This window comes from Lygodium microphyllum, chromosome 2 (genome assembly GCF_053477565.2).
Source record: "Lygodium microphyllum isolate KBCC chromosome 2, Lygodium_microphyllum_v1.1.10, whole genome shotgun sequence".
Classification (NCBI taxonomy): Eukaryota; Viridiplantae; Streptophyta; class Polypodiopsida; order Schizaeales; family Lygodiaceae; genus Lygodium; species Lygodium microphyllum.
Genome location: NC_141136.1, coordinates 93820705 through 93834039, shown reverse-complemented (window position 1 = coordinate 93834039; position 13335 = coordinate 93820705).

Genomic DNA, 13335 nt, shown 5'->3' with positions numbered 1-13335 from the left:
CCCTTTCAACTCATCGAGGGACCAAGCAAACACGTCTAGATACTATCACAAGAGAGCAATGAGATTTTCTTCCTCTTCCTTAGTCAAGTCATCGGCTATAAAGGAAGGTCGGGGTATCTCCCCTTCCTTGGATAAATTGACCTCCTTAACCTTGGTGGGTCCTTCTATTGGTTTGCTGGCTTGCCCTTGGCGTTTGGCTCCTAGCAAGATCACTATCCTATTGCCTTTTTTGAACTTCGTAAATCACTTTGGTAGGTCTTGTGGCTTCCTTTGCTCATCAACCCTATCGGTGGTTCCTTGGTCTGCTTCCTCCTTCAACCTTCTCGACACCTTAGGTGAATGGGTAGGTCCCCTTTGGTATGTCTAGTCTTAGGAGGTTGAGGCATTTCGCGATCACTATCTGACCTTACTTCTTTCTCATAATCTAACTCTCCGTCTTCGCTAGAAGAGGGGGGTCTCTCCTGGAGGTCATAGCTCAAAGGGTGAATCCATCCTGAATAATGGTGTGGTACTTAGTTGGGACTAAACCTGCTTGCTTGTAATCCATCGCTCCTATATGTTCCAGCCATGTGCGGTTGCAATCCATGTTTCTAACTCCTTTCTCAATCCTAATAACATTCTTCTTGCTTGGTTTGGAGTCTGCTTGTATGTGTCTATCAATTGTCCCTCAATGTCATATTCTATGGTATTCATCTCTCCTTCGCTTTGGGTCACTAAGGAAACAACAGTCCTCGTATTCATTGTTAGAGCTATCTTTATCCGACTGCTCATCATCTCCCCTGTCTTGATACGACTCCTCCGTTTCATTAGTGACTAAGGCTCAATTGTACCTCAAGTTTAAGTTGTGCACCTTGGTCCATCACCACTTAGGTTCATCCAAGAGATCTTGGAGAGGTTTAAGGTTAGCAGGGTTTCCTGCTAGCTTGTTTGTCAAATGCTTGAGAATCTCAAGGAGCTCTTGCTTGTTGATGGGGATGTGGAATTTGATAGGGTTTGATCATTCGTTTGAACTTTCAGGCATCATGCAGAGTGGCATTGAAGGTTTGTCTCTGGGCTTACCAACTGCCTTAGCAGCTTGCTCGCAATCCTCTTGGTGTCCGAGAATGGCAGATCGATAGTGGCTAGCACGTGCGTCCAATCTCGCTCATCTTCTAGACAAGGAATATCCTTAGTCAACTGGCCGTAAGATTTTCTAATCTAGGTGTCACCTTTTAGCATGGCTGAGATGGCATCTAGGTCGACTGGTGTTGTCTTTCAAGTATCTCATCTCTACCCTCACTGCCTCTGCTCTATTGCCTAAGAAGATTAGACCATTTCCCCAATTCTCTATGACCCGTGTATTGTGCATCTAGGGCCATAGCCTAGCAGGATGTCATTGTCCACCCCCTTCATGACTATAAAGTCAATGGAGAATTGGACTCCTGTGATCTTCAAGGACCAGTTCCTTAACATCCTGAATAGCCTTACCCTCATTCCATTAGCTAGTGCAATAGGTGGGTTACCCCAAGCCTCAAGCACTATGTGGCTAAGCACACAAACTCCTACCCTTGTGTCTACAATTCCCTTTCTTGTGGTATCTCCGAGAGAGCTAAGATCGGTAAGACAACATGCATTTCCGTGCCTTCCTAGAAAGCATTGATGTGCAAGGATTTGGGCATTGAGTGCATCATCAGACTTGGTATTTGCATCTCTGTATCATGTCCATGCAAGTCAGAGGTAGCTTGCTCCATCAAACCTTCAACCCATTGTTTCAGCTCTTGCCAGAGCGTGAGCTGTTGCCTAAGTAGGTCTCCTAGGCTTAGCGTCATAGGGGTGGTCACTAGTGTGGCGATGAGGTTGGTAGCTGCTTGCTTTTCAAATCTTGCATTTCCAAGCCAATGGTCTTGATTGATTTGCTGGCTCGTAGCATTCAAGCTCTGTCTAAGCGGCACTACTTGTGGTGTAGTTGCACCTCCTCGATTTTGGTCATGGTGGTGAGATTAGCATGCTTATGCTTGAGAGATCATCAATTTCCTCTTCCAATATGGGTTCAACATCTTTTAGGAGTTCTTGGGCCTCTTTCACCCACTCCTTCACTTTCTCGATGGCTTTGAGTTGGTGCTTTGGGTTGGAGTATTCCCCTACCTTTGCACTTTTCTTCTCAGCCGTCTTAGGAGCCGATGTTTTTGCCTCTATGTTTGACACCTTTTTTCCAACAGGAACCGTTGTGGCACTCTCTGTTTTTAGCATGACCTTTGCATCACGTTTTCTTTTCCTTCGCCTACGATTCTTTTTTCCAATTGAGGTTGTGTCAGTTGCTAGGACTTGGTAATGATATGCCGGCATGCTTCATCTATGCGCGGGTCATGACATGTAACGGGATAGGCATAGCCTCCCCGTCGAGTGTCTCAACACCAAACAATCCCAATGGGACTGATGGCACAATTGCCAAACTAGAGGATGGTTTCCGTCTAGGGCAATCGGCAAAGAGATGAGTGATTACACACTCCATGCACCTAAGATCTGTCTTGTCACGGTTGACTTGCTCCCTCTTAGGGCAGCGCGAGGAGATATGTCTTGGTGGGTGATCGCAAGTCCAACATGAGGTCTTGGTTCTTGGGTCTACCCTCCTATGCCTCTACCTCTACATCTACCTAAACACCATCACCAGTATTGGTCTATAATCCATAAGGATTAGGTTATCCTCTTCATCATACGAGACGTAAGGGTTTATATAAAGGTTCCTCGTCAATCGGCTCCTCCACATAGTGGACTGGAGCATCGCTAAGTGGATGGGTTACGTAGGGTCTAGGTGGTCTGGGTATTTCTATGGGGTTTATCTCCATCCTAGGAATGGCTGGTTTAGCATCGTTGGGTTTGGGAGACCCAATGGGGTTCCTCTCTTCAAGAAGTTTGGCAGCCTATTCACTAGGTAAGGCTGATTGTAAGGTTGCAAATACGAAAGTCTCCTTTTGGCAGCAGTTGGTGATGCATGGCATTGTGGACGAAACTACCATAATTTGTGTAAGGTCGGGACCTAGGCTCCTTACACTCAGCTGGTAGGTGGTTTCCGCTACAATACACACATTGAATGTGAGGGCATGTTGGTTTTCTCATCATCTCTTGTAGTTTGGCTAGCTTCATCTTCATCTCCACTAGTTCTTGACTTGGGTCAATGCCCTTCCCTTGTCCTGAGTACTTGGGTCTGATCCTTCGCTTGACGTTGAAGTTCTCTCGAAGTTCCTAGGGTTAGTCTCTTCTCAGCTTGAGCTCCTGGAGCATCTCTCCTTGAGTTGGTCATCCACTCTAATGACCTCTTTAAATACCTTGGTTAGTGTGTCTCACTGTAAGCTTGAGTTTCCTGCCAAGGCCTTGTAGATTTCTTCATCCCATATCCCATTGATGAAGACTGTAGAAACCGCTCTCTCCATTTCAGTCATTGGGATTCTCTTAAAGAGACTCATCACATGGGTCACATAATCCCTGATGTCTTCCTTATCTCTCTATTTCACATTCATGAGTCGTACGATTAAGTTGTTTGAGTACCCAACCTCTGAGAATCTCTTAATGAGAGATTCTTGAGGTTATTGAAGTTGTTGCACTCTGCGGCATCTAGACTAGTGTACCAAGTCCTTTCCTTATCGCCTAAGCATAGGCCGAAGGCTTGTGATTGCACTAAGCGATCGATGAGGCCGTTGGCTTCATAGACATGCTCAAACTGCTCTAGAAGCTGTAGAGATTGTTGTCCGACTAGTATTTTTCTAGTTGCTTCGTGACTACAGGGATTTTGGATTGGCTCTTGGAGCCCTGGGTAACTCCTAATCCTGCAAGCAACGAGGTAGCCATTGCAGCGGCACTTCACTCCAATGGAAGTGTTGTCTAGCAATCACGTAATGAGAAGCTCACTCAGCATAAGATCTCCTTCTAGCGCTCTTTCCCTCTCGGCATCAGGGCCCATCCTATTCATGTTTGTTAGCACTAGCACTCCCTAGATTTCACACACTTCCATGCTCTACCGCAAGCTCCTAGCTTGTTGTTCTTGATTGTATGTCACTAGGCTCCTCAAGGCTTCATGTGCTAGTCTCCTCTCCTCTTCTAGGTCCGTTATGACATCCTCAGATGTCCTACCATGATGGTCTGTCCGGGCTTATAGATCGTAATCAGTGATTAGCCATAGGATCTCTATCGGGAGACCGCCTAGGTCGAGCTCTTCATCCCATCTATGGTTAGTGCTTGTCTTTGCCATGTCAGTGGTCTCTCTCTCCACCAAGTTGTCATTGAGACTGATTAGATCAAGTAGATACACTCCTCCAATGGTGTTTGTCCTTCCTGGCTTCTCTATTGTGTCTTCCGCTTGGTCTTACGCTTGGGTTGGGGTTTTGATCTCCCAATTATGTCTCTAGGTCTTCTCCTACTAGTGGGTTCATTTTATGGTTATATCTAAGTTCATTCATTGTTAATTACGAACAATCCTCAATTTACAGTCACTCGGTGTGGGGGTGTGTGTGTGTGTGTGTGTGTGTGTGTGTGTGTGTGTGTGTGTGTGTGTACTCTCTTCCATGCACTATGCTCAATTAAGCTTTCGGCTTTTCTTAGGTATACTTCAAGTGCTGGAAAATAGTATGAGTGTGAAGGTAAAGTGACTACGTAGCTCTCACACTCTCGTTTATGAATTTGGCCTGATAGGCTGTAAGTTCAGTCGCTAGCCATTCTCTCTAGTCCTAGGATCTGTGTTTTGTCATACTTCATTGAGATATGTTGGGGGTCTATGTCTCACTCTAGTGCTGCTTAGCAGCTTGGACCATTAGCTAGTTAGCTAGAGTCACTTGTAAGTCCATGTTTAACTGATTTATCCATTTCTCGTGCAAAAAATGTGCTTTAAGTGTCTGTATGGCCTTCGGGGGTTCTCATGGTAGTGGTATGGGTTAGTCAGAGTCTTCAAGTCAAAAATTTGAAAAATCCAAATTCGGCCCTACAGGTCCAAATTGCAGAGGCTGAATGTTTGATTCGGCCTGTCCAAATGAGAAATGGCTGAGGGCGAAGTGAGAAAGGGCCGAATGCAATTGGGTTGAATGTCCGATTCAACCTGTCCAAATGTGGTTGTCCAAGGGCCGAGTGGCCGAGAACTACTGAGGGTCGAGTCAAGTGTGCCGAATGCCAAGTTGGTCCAAATAGTCAATTCGGCCGGCCAAATGTCAACTAACACAATATTAGTGAGTTTGGAAATCTCCCAATTCCCATTCTTTGAATACTAAAAAGGTGGCACCTGGATAACATGGCCATAAGTTTCTTAAAACCATATGATGTGACCTATCATTGGAAAGAGCTTGAAAAATGGAATCATTGAGTTATAGAGCGCTCGATTTGGAGTTATAGTGTTCAAGTTATGACAAATCCAAAGATTTGACCATGTGTCCCAAACTTATGGGAAATTCCCATATTTCCCAATATGGTGTTAATTCGTCTAAGTGGGGGCCAAGTGGTGGGCATCCGAATGGCCAAACACACCAGGGCCGAGGGCCGATTCTAGGGTTTAGCCCAGAATTGTCATCACTCGGACTGTTGAACATGGCACGCTTTTGGCTGATGCAACAATAAATCAATCAAATCACAATATTTACATGTCACACCCTATAGAGGAAGCACCTCTAGATCAATGCTATAAATGGACGAGAAGAGTTGTGTGTACCTGCAATGCACTAAAAACACTTAAGTGAAATGATTGATCCAATGTAGAAAATAGGTCTCTCTCTTCTCTTAACAACATAAATCCTTTCAAGTACCCTTTTATCTGTGCTTTTTTTGGGCCTATTTTATAGCAGCAACCCTAAAGCTTTCCGCTTCAATTTCTCAATCCTACCTACTCTAAATGCAACAAAAATCAAAAGAAAAGCACTAAAATGATTTCTCATATTTGCCTAATCATAAAAAACACAAAATACTTACTTGCTTTGAAGATTAAACTCCCAAATCTCCTACTTACAAAGAGCACCAGCCATTCAGGGATGAAACCTACTTCGATGCTCGATTTGAAGCACACAAGAGCTCAAGCTTGAATCCGTTGGTCCCTGCAATGGAACCAAAATGTAGAGGGAGCTCACGCTCAACCGCCAAGACCCACGAATAGTTGAGTGTTTCAAGCAAGCACCTATGGCTATCTCTCACCTAGCCGATGTGCCTTCGATCCTACCAGGGTGTAGTGAGCTTGCCTCGATGCCCGAATGAGTTGCCTCATCCCTCAAGCACACCGGTAGCTCCACGATTTGTGATGCAAGCTCAAGCATGCTCAAGCCTCCATCTCCAAGCTCCATCCTCCATAGCCGTGCACAAGAGAAGAGAAGAGAAAAGAAGAAAAAGAGAGGAGCTAATGGAGAGCTTCACCTCCAAGATCCCTCACCCTCACACATTCACTCCCTCACACTCCCTCTCTAAAGCACTCACAAGCAAGACAAGAGAAGAGAAGAATATGAATCCACTTTTGCTACACTCTAAAGAATGAGCTTCTCCATTCACTTTTTGGCTTTTATACATAACCTTAAATCCCTCTTGGGCGGTCATCCCTTTTTTACATGACCAGCCATTATGGCAAGGCTCTCTTTTCTATTTCTTCCTATTTGCCTTATCTCTTTACCTATGCATGCCTACCTTTTACAATTTTTCATAGGATGGAGCCTAGCGCTCTCTTACAATAGTTTTAGGGGTGCCTCTTGCATTTAAAAATGTGATTTTGCCTTTGACTTGATTTTTTACACCGCCCTTGCACTTTCAGCCATTTCCCCTCTTGCTTTTTCTGTTGTGTCTGATTCCTTCTAGGTCACCTCTTTTAGGTCTCGACTTGTGCTTTTCCACTTTTGTTGCTTTCTTCTTGTGTTAAGGTTAACAGTGGTCCACATCCCATAGAAGACCTTGGAGAGCTCAAGGCCTAGGTCTCATGCACTTGGAAAGCATGGATCATATCAAAGTGATCACCTTAATGAATGTAGAAAAAACCAAATAAGACTTGATTTTCCACCTAAGAAAGAAAGGTTATGAAGAACAAGATTTAAAGGCAACAGGTCTTTTGCAATTAGATACACCCCAAACAACCTCTCCCATCGCCTCAGAGTTGTCTACAGTCGTGATGCTTCCTACTGATATGTTAGGGCTACCAAAATTTGACACAAGGGAATCAAAAGAGCACTCAATGGAAGAAGAACAAGACCTAGAGTAGAAGGAGTCATACAATTCCATTATACAAACCTTAAGAGCTCAATCTCACATAAGGTAATAGAACATCCTATCTACCATGAGGTTCTACTGCAAGAAGAAGAGGAAGAGAACCCAAAGAAAACTATGCCAAGGCACTAGGGGAAGCAAGAATCCAACACCACAAAAGTTTTTGCTTTTAAAATGAATGAAGAAAGTAGGTTCCCAAGACTGCTTCTCTTACACACAATGCAACTAATATGGACAACTGAAAATGTTGCAATGAAGTAGTTAGACTGCTTGGATATCACAACTCATCCAAAATCTTGTGAAGCATAAGAAAGTAGAGGTAGGTACCTAAAATTGAAGCCCAAAGTATGTCTAGGTTTACCTGGTGATATCATATCCTAGAGAATAACAAGAGGGCATGGAAAGCCTTCTGTTATTCTTGAGAAGAAGACTCCACAACGACATGGCAAGGAGTACTAGGAGAATGAACATGGTAGATAAAATGTTCCAACCTAGTGCCATCCTTTATCCACTCTGTTAGAGATTTCATCAATTTCAATTACCCATCCTTTATTACCACATGCAATTATCTCAAGCTCCTAATCAAGCTATGGCAACAATCAGTGATATTCCCAGAAGATGGGATCCTACCACTATTCTTTGATGTATATGCAGGCATCGATCAAGTGGCAATGGTCCGGATTCATCTCCAAGCTATACTATTGCTTATATTCTATATATAGTTACTAGAAGGCATGGTGGATAGTAGATTATATTTATGCACACACCCCTTCTATCCAAATTCCTCATTACAACTATGAAAATCAGTCTAGGAGTACCTTCTTAGTAAAGGATATCTTCAACATACACCCTAGCCAATTTCTAAATGATGTATCATCCCTCATGTAGTCACTTGTAGTTAGTCCATTTGTTATTTTTAAAAAAGAGAAAAATAAAAAATAATAATGAAAATATAAATAAAATAGGAAAGCATATTGCACATTCATAGTACTTAGGGTAACTCCTTAGCCCACTCCCCCACATCACAAAATCAGGACACATCAATGACAAGACATCGTGCATAATTGGACACCCTATCACCCTAGGATCAATACAACATTACAACACACCAATTGGGTCTTCAACTATGGGACACCATTCCAATTTTACTTGGAATCGGACCTAGCTTCTTGTTGCACATGCACACACACCAATCACTGCACTAATAAGATAGACACACATTCTAGGGAAAGCTTCTATGGAAAGCGCAAAGTGACATAATAGATACACTAAGCCCCTTGCAAGACCCATCAACATCGGTGGCTTGTAACAATCATGATCTCTTGAGCATCAGCCAACCATCTCTCTATCCCTCTTCAAAGCAACCTATCATGCATGAAATCCTTTAGCATCACCACTCAGAGCCTACTTTTCAATCCCTTTACATTCACACACCATCCCTCCTCTACCAAGATCCCTCATCAAAATTTTTAGTAGCTCTTGCATGTAGCAACAAGTTACTTTGGCATGAATGTCACTTATCTAGAAGAAGGCTATAATATTAACTACAAGGAGAAAAGGGCCAACAACTTTTTGGAAAGAAAATGATTTTTGTACATTTATTAGATGCTTTATCAAGAGCCAATCTTCCTTCCATGCAAATTATATTGATCAAATGGCACCGTGAGGTTGTTAAATGAGGTTTCAAGTTATACTAGATAATTTTTAGATCAAGTCGTCTAAGATCTAGGTGCACAGAATACGAGGCATGTCTGATCAAAAGGTCACAAAATGGGGATGCGTGCCCAAGGGGGATGGAAAATCCCTAGCTTTGGAATATGTATATTGAAGATATGAAAACTAATGGAACAAGCTATTTATGTGTGTACAAACTTTTCCTTCTTGACTTCTTGCAACTATTGTGCCTTGAGAGTGAGAGTGAAGGAGGGGAAGCCTTAGAGCATGTGTGTAGTAAGAGACACGGTAACGGGAAGCTACTTGCATCCTATGTTCTCCTTCTCCATCCCATCTCTTTGATGAGTGGTTATGAGAGCAAGAGTGTGTGAGTTGAGAGGGTGAAGGGGTGAGGGATATGAATCAAGAAGATGTCTTCTCTTCATCTCCTTGAGCTCATTTTTGGTATCTCCTCTCAAATAGGGAAATAAGAGAAGCGAGGGTGAAGGAGTGTGGATGTGGATAAAGGATGAGACCAACAAATACAATTACTACAATGTGATAAGTATAGGTAAGCATATTCTCTCATCATTTGGTTGCAGATTTGGCATGTGAGTAAACCACGTAAGAGCTACCTATGTGCTTCATGCAACGAAACTCTCGAATAAATAAGAGTGTATCCAATGGTACTAACATCAAACTCATAGAGTGTGACAAGGATCCCCATACTCTCTCATAGATAAATAAAAAATTTTCATAGTTGTTGAGACTAAAAGCATGCCAACCAAATTTTATATGGTGCCCAATTGCAAGAATGCAAGGAAGGAAGGCTTACTCAAATGACCTTTCAAATATACAACTAAGTGTGATGTCAATTACAAGGTATGATAAATCCACTTCATACCACCAAGTGCCAAAGTAATCATAGCCTTCACTATTTTGCTTCTACCTAAGGAAAAGCAAAAGATTAGCCCTGGAGTCAAATTTGAAGCATAGTGAGGAAAATAATAAAGACCTTGAGGATTTGCTTAAGGAATAGGAAGAGAAGCAAAGACCACTTAGCACTACTCCTCTAGATGTAAACAAGGCAACTAACATTACTACGAGAACGATCATGACCTCTAGGGCCATCATAGCCAAATACTAAAAATCTCCACCAAAATGGAGGAAGCAAACTAAAGAATACAAACACAAACATAGACAAAGACCAAGCACAAGCAATGATGGGTCCCCAAGTCTCTACTGCATGATCAAGGGTACTACATGGAAAACCAATGGTTATGGTTACCTAAACCACCCTGTGGGAGCTTTCGCTCAACCGCCAAGACCCATGGACTGCTTATTGTTTCAAGCGTTCCAAGTCGAGCACTAATGGCTACCTCTCACATAGCCGATGCACCATCCATATCTACAGGTGTAGTGAGCTTACCTCCATGCCGTTCGAGTTACCTCCTCTCCTGCACACTCCAATAGCTCCACGATCCAAGTGCAAGCTTCAAGCAAGCTCCATCCTCAAGCTCCACGCTCCAAGCTCCATAGCCGCGAGCAAGAGAAGAGAAGAGAAGAGAAGAGAAGAGAAGAGAAGAAGAGAGGAGAAGATGGAGAGCTTCTCCACCCCACGATCCCTCACCCTCACACACTAACTCCCTCACACTCACACACACTCTCTCTCAAGTACAAGCTCAAGCAAGCAAGAACAAGAAGAAGGAGGAGAAGAGGAGAGCCACTTTTTGCCACACACAAGAATGAGCTTCTCATTCACTTTTCAACTTTATATACAAAACCCTAAATCCCTTTTGGGCGGTCATCCCCTTTTCCCTTTTTTACATGGCCGGCCGTAGCCTAGGCCCTTTTTCCCATTGTCCTTCTATCTTCCTAGCTTCCTTTCCATCGCCCATCTATATTTACAAATTGCAGAGTAAGAGCCTGACGCTCCTTGAGTTAAGCCGCGGTGCGCTTGCACTCTTTTACACGAGTTTTGTCTTGCGCTTTTCTTGGTGCGCCTTTGCCTTTGTCTTTTATTTTAGCTTTTTGGATTTTCCACTGCCTGGCACTCTTTTACAAGATTTCAGGGTGCGCCTTTGCATTTTAAAATGCACCTTTCCCCTTTTTGCATCTGCCTTGGACTTTTAAGGTTGCCCTTGCGCTTTTGGCATTTTCTCCTCTTCTTTATTCAATCGAGCTACCTTTCTTCTGCCTTTTCCCTGCATCGTTTTTATTTCCTTTTGCTTTCTTCGTGTTGGGGTTAACATTACCCCCTCCTAGATGAGTGCCAGTCCCATGGCACTCACCGTCGTAGGTAGCAGGGATTAGCATGCACCGAAGATGTGGGTGGCAAGGACGTCGGGGGTTGCCTTGGCGGAGTGTCGGTAGTGGTGGGGAGGAAGGTCGTTGGGGACACGTTGGTGGGTTAAGTTGTGGGTGGGAGGGCAATGGGAGTTGGTGGTAGGGCTGTAATTTGGGGGGTTGCACGGATGGAGTATGAGTGGCGGTTTGTTGGGGATTCAGTGTATGATGATTCTTGGCAAGCTTACAGGGTGATAAGGATAGGAATTCAGAGTTGAGTGTTGATGAAGAGCGAACGACACCTTCGTTAGAGCCGTCAATACCTGCAATTGAAAAACCTCCCATGTGGTCTCTCCCTAAGGGTAGTGCTAGTCTTCTTATCATGCACAAGACATATTTTGATGAGTTTGGGAGACAGGTCGAACTCTAAGCAAGCCTGGAGTATTGTCCTACACTTGAGGACCCAAACTGTGTATAAACTTTAGTGCAGATATTATGTGAGTGTCCGTGCATACTTAGATATTATGTAGGTAGAAGACTGCGGCCTGGTGGCTCATAACATTCTCAAGTTTCTTCCCTAGCTCCAAGAGGTCAATTTGACCATTACCAAGTGACCTTTGAGGTCATCCACAACAAGATATTGATTAGGAGTAGCCCTTGTAATTTTCGATGTAATTTGAGGGGCTACTCTACTACTCTTGCACTTGCTCATCAACTCTAGCCTTTTCCTCTTGCTCCTTGCTTAGAATTTGGGGGTTTGTTTTGACTTATTGGAGTCTGTCTTGGGTATTATTTGGAAAGAGATTGATCATTCATTGATTGAAAATTATGGATAGACCTGTTGTTCATGGCTAGGGGTAGCAAACTTTTGAAGATTTATGCTTCTTTAATATTCACTGAAGATTCAATGCCAGGATGATGTATCAAAGCTCAAGAAGGCTATACATATTATTTGGAAAGAGATTGATCATTCATTGATTGAAAATTATGGATAGACCTGTTGTTCATGGCTACGGGTAGCAAACTTTTGAAGATTTATGTTTCTTTGATATTCACTGAAGATTCAATGCCAGGATGATGTATCAAAGCTCAAGAAGGCTATACATATTGGCTAGAGCTTGCTTTGCTCAACCATTAGAAGATTTGTTGCTATAATACCCTATGGATAGTAAGCATACAACTTGAATACTTATGTACTTGATGTACGGATGCTACATAGACGTATGGATTCTTGACACTCATGTACATGTATGGTTATGCTATTTTTTTTCTTTGAGTGTTGCCTTTTAGCTCGATTACATATCTACTTGTAGTGGCTATTTCAATCATTGGTTTCCCACTTATAGCTTTGAAGACCTATTGTATGTATATGCTCTTGGATGTATACTCGATGTATTTGGGCTTCTAGAATGCTATGAGCTATATATATTGAGCTTAATTTTCTCCTTTTAGACATGCAAAAGTTGCTTCAATGGGAGTAGCTTGGCATTTTCTTGTAGAGCTTGGTTCATTAAAGATAGTGTGAATCTCTTATTTACGTACATGCTCAATTGTTTTATACATATACTACCTTTGTAGACATTGCCTACTATGGGCTAATCTACTCTTGCTACCGACACTTATTCGTATCAATGGATTGTCAGTGGTGGATACATGTCAGTTAAGCATTTTGGCATGTGTCCATGTACCTGATACCTTTGGATGTTTACCAATATTTGGTACTTGATGGTTTATTCTCTTTCTGGACACTACTAGTTGCATTGTACATTCCAATTGCTAATCGAATTTCCCTAACAATGGGAGCTTGTTATTTTGTACTTTTTCCAACAATCACATACTCTTTTACTGCAATTTTATGGATAGCAATGCTAAATTTTAGTTTTGAGCTAGTTTCTTGACAATTGACACTTGTATTAGGCACTCTAGTGCTCTTATTTTGGGGATAAACTTCCTTTGTTGTATTCATTTTTGGCTTAATTTTGGGGCTGATTTACAATTATTACAATAGCCAATTCTCTCTTTGCTTTGTAGCCATAGTGGCATGTGCCTTTAGTGCCTCTAGGAATAGTGCCATCTTTAACATTAACAATTTAAATGGCAATAACTTCAACTATTGAAAGAACCAAATATTGCATATTTTGGTGCAAAAGAAGCAATTTAAGCCATTGAAATGCAAAGGTATAAAGCTAGAAGATTATGATA